Raw genomic sequence first — 13,897 nt, forward strand, 5'->3', positions numbered from 1 at the left:
GAGAACGAGCTTTTCAGAAACTGCATCATTCTATATCCAGCCAAAGAGTTGGACCCACAGCAACTGGTTCCAGCAGGAAATGGTGACCTATCCAGGAAATATCCTGTGGAGATATGCTTGGCCAAACTAATAGTCTCATGGACATGATTTAAAAAAACAAAGAATCTGTCAGAGGTTTTCCAAAATCAAGTAATATTCTTAAGTTGCTTTGGTGGATGAAACATTAGTTAGTGTCTGTTTACCTCCCATAGAAACCTTTTTTCCCATTACTCAAAAGCCAAATTTTATGTCTTTTTTTCTTGTACCAAAAAGGACTTACTATTAAAAGAACAAACAAGAAAAGAAATACTTATGTGAAATAGTAATTGTGGATAGCAATTGCTCTTTTGGATATAAAACCATCATTGAAATTTATTTATATATTCTCCCAACTATGCTTTTGAAAATGACAGTATTAGAAATTACTAAGTAAATACTAAGTTAGAAGAGCGTTTGTTCTCTTGAGTGTGGTCTCATTGAAACGAGAAGACTCCTACCTGAGTTCTGGGCTCAGGTCTATTTCTGGTTAATGTGTGATAGCATACATAGGCTATTTGGGGCTTAGTGTTTTTCTCTGTAAAATTAAAGGATTTGATGATTTTTGAGAATTTTCCAAGGGTAAAATAATTTCCCTTTTTAAAAGCAGCAGCACTGCATCATACATGAGAGTCGTGCTCCCCCTGGAGGAGAAACGAGAATATAACACTGGTCAGGAATTTTCATTTTATAATTTAAGGGTGCTTTTCAAAAATTCAGCTACGTAAGTTGGCCATTATCTTAAGAGTAAAGATATTCTTAGGGATAGTGTCAGAAAACAGGTTTTATTAGCTTCTTTTTGTCAGAGCAGAGACCTACATCAGGCTGGGGTACTTGGAGAGGTGCGGTAGACTCAGCTGATGGTTATCTAATAGACCGTGTGATGATTAGCCAATAGTAAATTTGATTGAGGAAGGAAGATTACTAGAGGTAAAGAGAAATAAAGTCAGAAATAATTCAGAAAAATAGTGCCCTCAAAATATTCTTTCATTATTTTTACAGCTTTAAAAAATTTTTTTGAGATACGACTGTCTATATATATTATTTGGGATAATATATTAGATTTTTCTAAATTCTTATTTCCATGGCATATATTACTGAATTCTTTGTTATATATGATAATGCCAATGAAAACCTGGAAAAAAAGTATTCTGTGCTATTAACAACAATAAACCATATACAACATTGCTCTCTATATTAAGATTCCAGCTATGATAAATATATATATATAAATGAATATATATATATACATATGTATATATATATATATATATATATATATATATATATATACATATGTATATATAATTGTAGTGATTTCCAATTTTTCTCGAGCTGTGAACCATGGTAAAATATACTGCAATAAGCAGATAACTTGATGAACTGAGTGATTTAAAAACATGATGTTACAGCTTAGAAACTGAAGGGTAAAATAGATTGATTTAAATGTCATACCTCCTCCTTTTCTTGTTGCTAGTGAAGTGGTAGATGTCAGAAAATACAATTAAGTAATTGAGACGTAACAAATTTGTAAAAAATCGAGGTTAAACACTCAACAATGATATCACTTACTTTTGGAATTATTGACCCTTTGTCATAAATTTGTTTTATGGACCAGTTCTTTCCTTAGATGATCTGTATGTGTTTTGTAAGAGTCTAAAGTAACTGGCCATAAAAGTGATACAGGAAACTAGAATTAATTACCAATCTACTGTGCACCTATTTTTTTATTGTATTGTCTTATGCAATTCTTATAATAATCCTTTAAAGTAGCTAATTATAATTTATATTTAATTGATAAAGAAAATGATGTTTGTAGAAGTTAGCTTGCTTATGGTCACAAAATTGATAAAGGATAAGATTCAGGATTTGAACATAGGTCTGTTTGACTTTTATACCTTATGTTCTCTCCACTATGGTAAAAATTACACTTGTACCTGGGTTATTGTCCTATGCCTCTTTAATACTCTCTCATTCTAAAATCATTAGATGGGTGAGATAAGTTTACTTTAAAAGTTATTCTATTATATTTAAACTATACCATTTATAATAGTCAGGCATCAAGATATATTTTAGAGGCATAGAGACCATACACATTTTTAAGTTTTACTATAACTTTAGTGTGCTAAATTGTGTTCATTTTACTAACTTTAGTGCTTCACTACTCTACAGAAAATTTCAGTTTTATTTTTCGTGTAATGCACCTTGCTTTTTTCTTCTTAGTCACTAGATGGCAGTTCTGTATCTCTGTAAACTACCACTGCAGAAGGAAACGAGAGGTTCTAAGCCACTTTGCTCTGTATGAATGATGAACATAAGAGGTTTTCTGGTCTGTCCGAGGCTGCCTGTGTTATTCTGTGGTCGTAATGCTAGAGGTCCAGGACTGCTTAGTCAGAGGCATGAAGCAGAGTTGGAAAGCACCCTCTAAGTTTTTCTTCAGATGTGATTTCAGGCACCTGTTCTCTCAATCTGAGCACACTGGAATTTATTGAATGAGTTTTGACTTTTACTCTATCCCTGTAGTTAATAATTCTGAGAGCTCCCCATCCCTAGAAAAAACACATGACTCATAAAGCCTTTTCTCAACTACAAGGAGTAGAAGCCTGTGGTCTTGCCAGAGAGTCGATGCTTAAAGCAAATACAGCTGGCAGAGCTAAAAGAAAGAACTATAGCTACTGCTTGAGCACTTTTTCATTGATGGCCCTATGGAATTAGGAAGTCTTAAAATAAAACTGCATTCTTTAGACTTCACTTACTGATTATTTTTATTTCAAGTAATATGCTCTGAAAGTCTATGTCTAAAGAATTATTTCACCAAACTGAAATAGGACTTTCTTTCAATTCTGTTTTTTATTTGTTGGTACTTGAAATAGTATTTAAACTGTAAATACCTTTACATTCTGCAATATATAAAGAGCAAAATATCAATTATAGTCTCTAAAAACATTTACTCCTTGTTAAAGATTAATATATAGTAGTAAGACTGGTTATCACCCAGTTTTTAAATTATTTTTTTGCTTTTGAAATGATATAAAATTGTGTTTTGAAGCACTTTCCTAAAACTCTTGATACCTATTTTATGTAAATGGACTAGTTGATAGGTAAGTAGAATAAAATTTGATCTTTAAAGACTCTAGTTTTGTGATAAGAAGTGATAATTATTGGGCAATTGAAAGTTGGATGTCACACATTAAGATATTTATTAATTGTGAATAGCCATGTATATTAAAAAGTGACAGATAATAAAAAGAAACAGAAAAATATCAGTGCTCTTACCCCATATGTTATATAAGTTATATGTAAATAAATTATCAAAGGTCAGAAAAATGATTGCGATTTGAGATAACTGGCAAAATCCTATCTCAGTCCAGTTTTAATCTCCTTAGAAATTGCCTTAAAACTCTTCTCTTGGGATCCTGCTCTGATAAGTCCTCCTGGGTCTCCTGAATGCCCAATTTACTTGCAAACTTATCTGAGGAACTGAATATTCTTTTCCATTTGTTCTCTGTAAAGTATCTGTTATACTGCTCTTTATATAGTGATCACTCAATACAATTTATTATGAGTTTCAGAAACATCCTTATTTATGAACAAATCAAAAAAACAGCTGTGAATCGTGTGGGGTAGCCTAGTTAATGGTGCTGGAGGGATTACTCACATGTGTCTTGGTATAGAAAAGTTTAAAAAGTAAAAGAAGTGTTAGCCAGATCAAGAAAATTTGTTGGGGTGGGTGTAATTCTGAAGGAGTAACGATAGAGATTTATAAAAACAAGAAGCCACTTGAATTGTGTTAGACTGTATTAGACATATGAAAAGACTGGAAAATAACACATTGTTTAATGTAATTTTCTTCTAAACTCTAATGCAAAAAGTAATATGAATTTACATGGTAATTATAATCCAACAAAACAACAGTTCACAAGGCAAGTAAACAACTGAAATATAAACCAGAGTAAGAAAAATAGGGGTTCAAGGGGAGAGGGAAAGAAACGGGGGTCAGAAAACATGGGTTAGTCATCTTTGAAGTTCACCTCGGAGTCTGATCATTCTTACGCTTTTACCCAATGAGTCTGGGGATGAGGAAGATAAGAAAGTGATGGTTGGGAAGGGAAGAGACTCAAGGATACCCATGTGGACGCACTGATGTTGAAAATGGGTAACATTTTGGCAAGGTGTTTATCGTAATACGTTAAAGGGAAGAAAGGGTTTTCCTGGAAAGTACATTTTCATTTTGTGGAAACTCCGACTAGCTCAGAGAAAAAAATTACACATTTTAGCTTTAGAACTAAAGAAAAAAAGAGAAATAGTTCTATCAGTTTTAAGAATGAAAAACAGTTAGCATCAGGAAAGCAGTTACAATTTGAGATGAGAAAATGAAGAAATAATTAGATATCACACGTTGTTTTTGCTTTACCTAGGCTGGTAGGGGTTGGCAGTGAGATGAACTTGTATCTTTGCTCTATTGAATGTTAGATGGTGTAAACCTTGTTTGTGCTGGGCACCATTTTTGATGAACTGTGGAGACAGGCAAATGGTTCCAATGGCAGATCTAAAGGGATATAACTTAGCTGCCAAAACTTCTCAGCTTATAACGGATTCTTATACTTTATTGAGCTTTATTGACCATATGTTGATGTACTATATGCAAGGTATTTGTGGTAGGTATTGAAGGAAATACAAAGAACTGTAAGATTATGGGCTCTTCCATAGACATGAAAGGATTTGCAAGATGTAGTGCGATTCTGCCAAGGTACTTAGTACGTGTTGTATGACAGAATTTTTTAAAAAAAAGGGGGAGTGTTGCTGAGAAATTGAACTTAAGGATAGTATCTTAGGAAAGGTGAAACTTCAGTCAAGACCTCAAAGTTATCATTTTTGGACAGGGGAAGGAAGAAGAGTGAGTGTTTCAGATAGGAGAAGAGAGTAAAGGTACAGAAGTAGAAATGAACATGGCATTTTGGTGGGAGAGGACATGGCAAGTGCAGTAGTCTCAGTGAAGTAAGAAGTAGCTCAGTTTATTTCTCTAGCAAGCCAGCTCTGCCTTTCAGCACCTGGGCCTCTTCTGCCTGCAGAATGCCATGCCTTAGGTCAGGGCCCAGTCTTATCTGGATTACTGCAATAGTCTCCCAACAGGTCTCTTTACTTCCAGTCTTAATCCCTTCTAATCTAGCCTCCACAATGCCTCCAGAGTTGTCTCTCTAAAATCCGTATTTAGTGATGTCTGATTTGATATCTGCTTAGACCCATTCAGTGACTGCTCATAGCATTTGAGAAAAAATTCAGACCCCTGAGCTTGAAATAAAAGGCTTTCCCTTGCCATCTCCATCTTTAGTTTTATCACCCGCTATTTACTATGTTTGGTTTTTCTAACTGTAAGCAACACTCTGCTTTTTCAGAAAGTTTTAGCATTCTTTATGTCTACCTTTTATATGTGGTTTTTTTTCTGCAGTCCTACCCTCCCTTTTTCTTCTACTTAATTTCTGTTTCTTAATCTATACTCTTATCAAACTGTACTTCCTCTGAGACACTTTCTCTGAGAGGCCTCAATCTAGAGAGCTCTTTTGATGATCCTTCTCTGATACCCCCATCCTTACCTTATTTTTCTATAATTATTTTGTTATGCATGTCTTATAGGCAGTTGAGCTCCTCAAAGCTAAGATTATCTGGATTCTATTTGTCCAGTATCTAACACAATACCTGACATTTTGGGGGAGCTCAGGAAATGTTTGCTGAATGAATAAATATATGGGAGACCACACTGGCTAGAGCAGAGGGTGCTTCTTGGGAAGTTGTAGAAAATTCAGTTATATTCATACCATGGTGGATGAGGATGTGGGCTTTGGACAAGTTCGCCTGGGCACAAATCCCAGTTATTCTTCTTTTAACTGGGGAACCTAAGCAAAGCATTTTACTCTTGTTCCTAGTTTTCTCATCTATAAAATGGGGATAATAATAACTTCGATCTGGGGTGGGTTTTGGGCTGTGCTGGAGCACCACCAGGCCACCTCCACTGATGACACAACCAAGGACAGACTGGGTTGGCCCTGCTAAAGTGAATCAATCTCTGCAGTAGTCACAGCCAGTCAGCCTGAGTGTGAATCCCTCCTATTGATGTGTCAAGAAAAACCAAAGTTTAACTACTACAGAAGGGCACACACAACACACACAAGGAACATACGTGGAACGCCCGGCTCTAGTGACCAGGGATATTGTGCCACTGCACCCCACAGGACACCTACTACATAACATCACTCTACGAAGACTGGGAGACATAGCACCTCTACCTAATACTTAGAAACAAACACAGAGAGGCAGCCAAAATATGGAGACAAGGAAACAAATGAAAGAACAGAACAAAGCTCTAGAAAAAGAACAAAACAAAATGGAGACAAGCAAACTGCTAGATGCAGAATTCAAAACACTGGTTATAAGGATGCTCAGTGATCTCAGTGACATCTTCAACAAAGAGATAGAGAACATAAAAATGGAGATAGAAAACACAGAAAAGAAACACTCAGAAATGAAGAATACAATAACAAATAAAGAATGCATTAGACGAATCAACAGTAGATTAGATGAAGCACAGGATCGAATCAGCGATTTAGAAGATAAGGTTGCAGAAAGCATCCAATCAGAATAGCAAAAGAAAAAAGAATCTGAAACAATGAGGATAGTTCAAGGGGCCTCTGGAACAACATCAAGCATACCAACATTCACATCATTGGGGTACCAGAAGGAGAGGAGAGAAAGCAAGGAATTGAAAACCGATTTGAAAAAATAATGATTGAAAACTTTCCTAACCTGGTGACGTTCAGGAAGTGCAGAGAGTCCCAAACAAGATGAACCCAAAGAGGCCCACACCAAGACACATCATAATGAAAATTCCAAAGGTTAAAGACTAAGAATCTGAAAAGCAGCAAGAGAAAAGCAGTTAGTTACCTACAAGGGAGCCCCCAGAAGACTGTCAGCTGATTTCTCAATAGAAACTGTGTGCAGGCCAGAAGGGATTGGCACAAAAATATTCAGTGATGAAAAGCAAGGACTAATACCCAAGACTTCTCTACCCAGCAATGTTATCATTTAAAATTGAAGAAGGGATAAAGAGCTTCCCAAACAAAAATAAGCTAAAGTACTTCATAATCACCAAACCAGTATTACAGGAAATGTTAAGGGGACTTCTTGAAGGAGAAGGAGAAGAAATAAAAATATGAATAACAAAATGGCAATAAATACATATCTATCAACAATTACTTTAAATGTAAGTGGATTAAATATTCTTATCAAAAAACATAGGGGGACTGGAATGGATGAGAAAATAAAACCCTTACATTTGCTGCCTACAAGAGACTCACTTCAAATTAAAAGACACAGGCAGGTTAAAAGTAAAGGGATGGAAAAAGGTATTTCATGAAAATGAAAACAACAGAAAAGCTGGGCTAGCAATACTGATATCAGACAAAATAGACTTCAAAACAAAGGTTATAACAAGACAAAAAAGGACCCAGTAATCCCATTTCTAGGTATTTATCTGAAGAAACCCAAATGCTGCTGCAAGGGAATGTGCACATCTATATGTTCATTGCAGCATTGTTTATAACAGCCAAGATGTGGAGGCAGCCAAGGGAAGAATAGATAATGGAGGTGGTACATACACACAGTGGAATATTACTCAGCCCCAAAAAGAATGAAATCTCACCATCTGCAACAACATGGATGGACCTAGAAGGTATTGTTGGGAGTACAATTAAGTCGGAGAAAGACAAATGCCATACGATTTCATTTATATGTGGACATTAAAGAACAAAATAAACAAAACAAACTCATTAGATACAGAAAACATTTTGATGGTTGCCACATGTGAGGGGAGTTGGGGGCTGGGTGAAAAGTGAAGGGATTAAGGAGTGCAAATTGGTAGTTAAAAAGTAAGTAGTCATGGGGATGTAGAATATAGCATAAGGAATATAGTCCATAATATTGTAATAATTAGGTATGGTGTCAGATGGGTTCTGGATTTATCTGGTGATCACCTCATAAGTTATATGAATATCTAATCACCATCTTGTACACCTGAAACTAATATAATATTGTATGTCAACCATAATTGAAAAATAAAAATATAATTTAAAAAAATTGTTTTGGTAGGATACACTGAGCTGAAACAAAGAATTTCCTGACAGCAAAGATTATCAAACAGTGCCATAAGCTGTTGACTGCAAATGAAAAAAAAAAATGTTTAGAGAACACAAATGTTCACTTTATATATATATAAAAATAAACCAGGTGAGGCAATACGTACTTCACGTCGAGTGAGTGGCCCGGCTGTTTGTGTATTTTACCGCATATGGCCCTTGGTAAAAAACGTTGAAAAATGTTTGGACACCCCTGCTTTAGAGTATGCTGCACTTTTAGTTCAAATAACTAGAGAGAAGATTCAGAAGATATAAGGGAACCAAAAGGGCTGTTTATTTCCATTTTTTCCAGATCCTTTTTCCCAGACATGTTGTTTATTACTTCCATTGTGGTTCTTTGATAATGATGGTGACTTTAACCTTCCCATCAATCAAATGAGCAATTACTATGATAAAGAGATGTTGAAAGTAATACAGCAGCTTCTGATTTCTAACATAATCCCTCTCCCGTCCACCTCACATTTCTCATCTCTGCAATGAAGGGATTGGAAGGAATTGGTTTTATTCACTCCACCTCAAAAATACTATTTCAGTAATTCATCATCTGTTTCATTGTAAGGATTCCAGAGATGCCACTTTCTGTATGTGAAACTGTTCTTTTCCATAACATGTTCTACTTTAAGAAGTCCTAGGTAAGTTACTTATCACTTACCATATTTTCTGATAGTCCCTTCTTTCTTGAAATTCCTTTTCAAACTTGAAATTGATTGTGCTTTATTTTAGTGCATAATCTTATCTATTTAAAATCTGAATTTCTTTCAGGATCATGTATAGTTTATCATAATCTGAAATGCCATTGGTTTGCTCCAAAACCTTAGAATGTTTTAGAATTCAGATAAGACAAATAGAGAATTGATATGCTTCTGTGAAGAGTAGGATTCATATTTTACATATGTCTAAAGGTATCCTACTTGCCAGTAATATGGCCTTAGAATTTAACAGAACAGGAATATTTGTATATGGCAGAAAATGAATTACATATCTCACATTAACATTTACAAAATAAATGATCACAGTGTTAACTTACCAATAAGCTGTTTTTACATTCTAGGCTTGGAAAATATCTTGCTTACATAATAAACATAATAAAGTTTCAAAGACAAACGAATTCACTTTTCAGCAAAAGCTTTGCTTGAGTGTATCTTGGCTTCCCTTTTGACAGTTTTAGCCTTAATGTTATAGTAATGTTTTCTTTTTCTGGGAATCAGATAATCTTGTATTTGGAAAAATATTTTTGGTGAACATTTTATTTTTTAATGGCAACTTGTATTTTGTGAAATGCAAGTGTTCAAACAATTTATAAGAACTAAACATCACCACCCACATATAAGATTATACAGGAATGGAAAAATTTTGGCTGACTTGTTGTATATATTGTTCAGCCAAAGTGGATGGCAGACTACCTATAATGATTTAGGGGTTTGAAGCAATACTTTTAAATACGGATAATATTAAACTTGGCAATATATAAAGTATATTATATAATGTGTTGACCAACTAAAATTGATTGCTTTCCTCCATTTATAAGGATGCACCCATTATATAAATTCTGTACAAAATTACAAAGATCACTTTTTTCCTTTTCTCCTTTTAAGTATTTATTTTAATTTTTAATAGTGAGAATCATTAGCATTGGAAATGCTGTCTTTTTGAAAAATGTTAAAGTCTAAAGAAAATAAGAGGAACATTTCTCTAAAGCTAAGCCCTTTGAGGATCTGATAGGCCTCTGTCTAGTTGTACCCTGAAGAGATGGAAGATTAAGTACCAGGCACAGGACCCATGGGGACAGGCTTCTAACTTGAGGGCTTTCCATGGACAACACAGTGCCTGGCAGGCTCTTAGGAGATTAAATCTGGGCTTTGTCTGTGGGTGGGCCCTGAGAGGAGGTTGTTTGCTTAAATGTCTAGAGAATAGTCAGCACTTTTTTCTTGAGACTAACTAATATTTACCATGTAAATTTCTTTATAACTCTGAAAAATGGTATATAAATATAAATGTGTGTGTGTGTGTGTGTGTGTGTGTGTGTGTATGCATGGAAATCAGCTCTTAATGTTGACAAGCAATGCAGCCTTCTCTAGGGAGCTCTACAGAAAATGTATCAGCCAATGGTTAATTGATTGGCACTCTGAGAGCCAGCTCACCATTGTCTGATTGCCCTGGATGAGGAAGACCAGATAAGATTCTGTGAAGATGCTTAGCTGGATTCAGAACCAAAAATCCTACAATGCATGTGGCTATTCTGTCAGAATGGATGGCCAGCCTTATTTTATGAGCAAGTCAGTTAAAGTTTAAGATGAGCTTAATTGCTGGTTCCCTGGAATGGAAAAGGAGGTTGTAACAATGATTTGGGACTGGGATTTTGTAGATGAAGATAGCATCATAGAGAGGAATAAAGATTTTAGCAAATCAAATTTTTGCTCTCTCTACAGTAGGAATAATGTAAGAAGTAGGTTAGTTTCTCATCCCAATCTCCCTCCATGTTCTCTATCAATGATAATTACCTTTATAAAAACAATTCTCTCCGTAAAAAATTCTCCCTTTGTCTTTGCAGCCTTTGTCTTTGTCTTTGCAGTTTATTATTATCTTCATGAACTCTTTGACTTTGACTACCACCTTCTTGGTACCACAAGGATAGCATTGCTGTATTTATTATAGATTCCGTTTCAGAATTTCGTCTTCTTATCTATTTCCTCTGCCATTTCTTAGTTCTACTTCTTAATGTATCTTGCATCTGAAAACCTTTGCAGCTTATGGAGTATGTCAGTTCTTTATCTTCTTTACTTTTTATTATCTATATGCACTCAATTATCATTTTGTTAAAAAGATAAGTAAAATACAGAACAAAAATATACTCTAATAAATCGACCAATCGTTATATCAGGAGCAAATCCAAATTCTTTCCCATTTAACACAGACCATCTGTTATTATCTATTGTCCTTTAGTTTGGCAGGGTCAGTTAGCAATTATTTGTGCGTGTTTTAAACCACATAATACAAATAGAATGTAAGGTGAAATTGTTAATCTTGCAGAAGTTGTAGAATTACCTTAAGTCGGGGAAGGTGATGGTGGAGAACTTGAATCACATGGAAAGTAATTGATTAATGAACACCTGGCAGAGTTAATTTGGTGAGGATGATGACATGACAGATATGTTAAAAAACAAAAAGATTAATTTGCACATCAGAGGATTGTCAGAGGCTACTGGGGAAACTGATGAAGTTCTCAAATACTACAAAAAATTGTCATCTTTTCATAATGGATGTCATATATCATGGCATCATATACTTTTGTCAAAAAATTTGCACTGAAGAAAACACTTGAGTCCTTGTAATTCTAACAATTTGTTCTTGCTTGTCATTATGATAAAAAAAAAACTAGAAATAAGGTAATGTAGTTGCTTATTTTTTAATATTTTTAAGGGAAAACTTACCTTTTTTCCCTCCACAATTTTAAAAAACGTTTATTTGCATTTATTTTATGCTTAATTATCCCTAGGCTATAAGTTTTTGTTTCTTCATTTTCTTTTGGGATATATTTTTCTTCTATCCAATTTCCTCTTGTTTGAGAAACAACCTGTTCTTTTTCAGTAAGGATCATCTCAGTGTGGTATGGGGAGCTCATGTGTGGGTTATTCTGACTGTGGGTGCTGTAGGTCTGGCAGTGCACATTGGAGGCTTTATCTGGATGTGCTCAATGACCAGAGACTCTACATCATAACCTTTAAGTTCAGCATTACTCTCTGCGTTTTTAAACATGTACAGCAAAAATTCAGCATTCTTTTTTGACCATTGATCCTGTTTCCAGACCCACTGTTTGGCCTGGGCACACCTATCAACTCTACCTTTATAACAATGGAATGGCATCCATTGTTTCTGTAAAGAGAAATCTTTCAGATACTTTCTCCATAAACATACCCTTGATGGCATGGGCAGTTTCATCAGTGTTCTTAAAGTGAACGTCAATATTTGAACCTCTTGATTTGCATGATGTTGGTAGGTTTTCTGGGTCAAGTGAATTGCGAACCATTTTCAGAGATCACCTCAGGCTGCTTACATGAAGAGCCTTTTTTTCTCTACAATTTATTCAGAAATATTAGTACATGTTTATGTCAGTCAGGCTATGTTGGTGGAACAAGAAACCATACTAGATATAATAAACAGAAGGGTTTACTATATAAAATTAATTTTTAAATGGGGAGTTTAGAAGATTTGAAAGATCTACTTCTAGACTGAAACCTTTCAAAGGAATCATACACAAGTAGTATACTAGGGAAGCTAAAACCTTTGAGGCCACTGCTGGGAACTGGAGAGTGGATGTTGGAAGGTTCTTTCTGAGTAGCTTCAAGTTAGCAGATCTTGATTGCTAACAGAACAGCCAAGGCACACAGTACTATGGCCTCTATCTCTTTCCACTTTTTAAATGTCTGTATGACTGCATCTGATTGGGGGAATCTAGCTGCAAGGGAGTCAGTCAATGTAGTTTTTGTTTGTTTGTTTTTTGCCACATCTATACACAGAAGGAGCGGGAGCTAGAGCCTAGGAGACTCAATCCAAAGTAACTGCCAAATTGTCTCAAGTTGATTCCATTTATAAAGTCTTGTTTTGGTACTAGTTATCATGTGTAATGGGTACTCTTTTACGTTTTTCCTACTGGCTGTATAAATAATTAGAAAGGATAGAAATCCCAGGAAGTCTTCCCAATAACTGGTACTGTGATTTTGATTATTATTGGCTTTGAGTGCTGTGTTGCACGTGTAAAGATAGGGATGTAAATCCAAGTAGGAAAGATGTGTTATAATTGCTATTGTGTTAGGTTGTTTTGGTTTAGGATCAATTTCTCCTCCTCCTTCTCTTCGTCCATTTTCTTCATGTCCTTTAATTTGTATACTGCTCTCGTTATATTCAAATATACAATAAAAAAGCCTTGGCCTAGGTAATAACATTTAAGAATTGAGTTGTGGAAAATTCTTCCAGAATTTACTTCTTGCATGCCTTTCCCAACTAATCTTTTTATATGATAATTATGTAAATGGGAAAATGAAAGCCCTATTTATATACCAGATTACTAAAAATACACTTATTAATGCGTAAATGTCACTTTAAAGCTTATGTTGGGAAAATGATCATAATGTACAGTTTACTAATCAAAGGTAAGGAAGAAATACAAAATAGTTATACTGTTTATTAGGACGACTTTGGGTGCTAGTTTTTTGGCTTCTGGTTTCTTCTGATGATTATTAGCATCAAAATTGGAGGGTGGAATTGAGTACAGTGGCCAAACAGAATATTATAAATTGTGTATTATAGTTATTTCTTTTACCATGGACTATTTAGAAAATACATGGCATGATTTCCCAAACTATGCATTGTAGTACTTTAATCCTTTGTGTAGACATTGGTGAAAAATGGCGATTTAAAGTATTTATATATGTACACATATTTATATATACTTATACATATTTATGTATATATTTACATATATAAATACCTATATTTACCTATAAATAAAAAGTGCCTCTCAAAATTTTGCCTTACTATCTAAAGTGTGTTATATTCCTTTATTAGTTGAAAAATAAATTCATTTTCATTTCAGTTTCTTTCCACAGTAAGGGCTTCTTGGTTTGTTTCAATTA

The 13,897-nt window shown here is 34.7% G+C and overlaps 1 protein-coding gene across 2 annotated transcripts in view; it reads left to right on the forward strand.

The window, feature by feature from the left end:
- Positions 1 to 13,897, forward strand: part of FMN2 (formin 2) — a 317,737-nt gene that overhangs the window by 91,651 nt on the left and 212,189 nt on the right. The gene's annotated exons all lie outside the window — the stretch shown is intronic.

This window comes from Rhinolophus sinicus, chromosome 6, assembly GCF_057876585.1.
Source record: "Rhinolophus sinicus isolate RSI-liver-muscle chromosome 6, RSI-T2T, whole genome shotgun sequence".
Taxonomy (NCBI): Eukaryota; Metazoa; Chordata; class Mammalia; order Chiroptera; family Rhinolophidae; genus Rhinolophus; species Rhinolophus sinicus.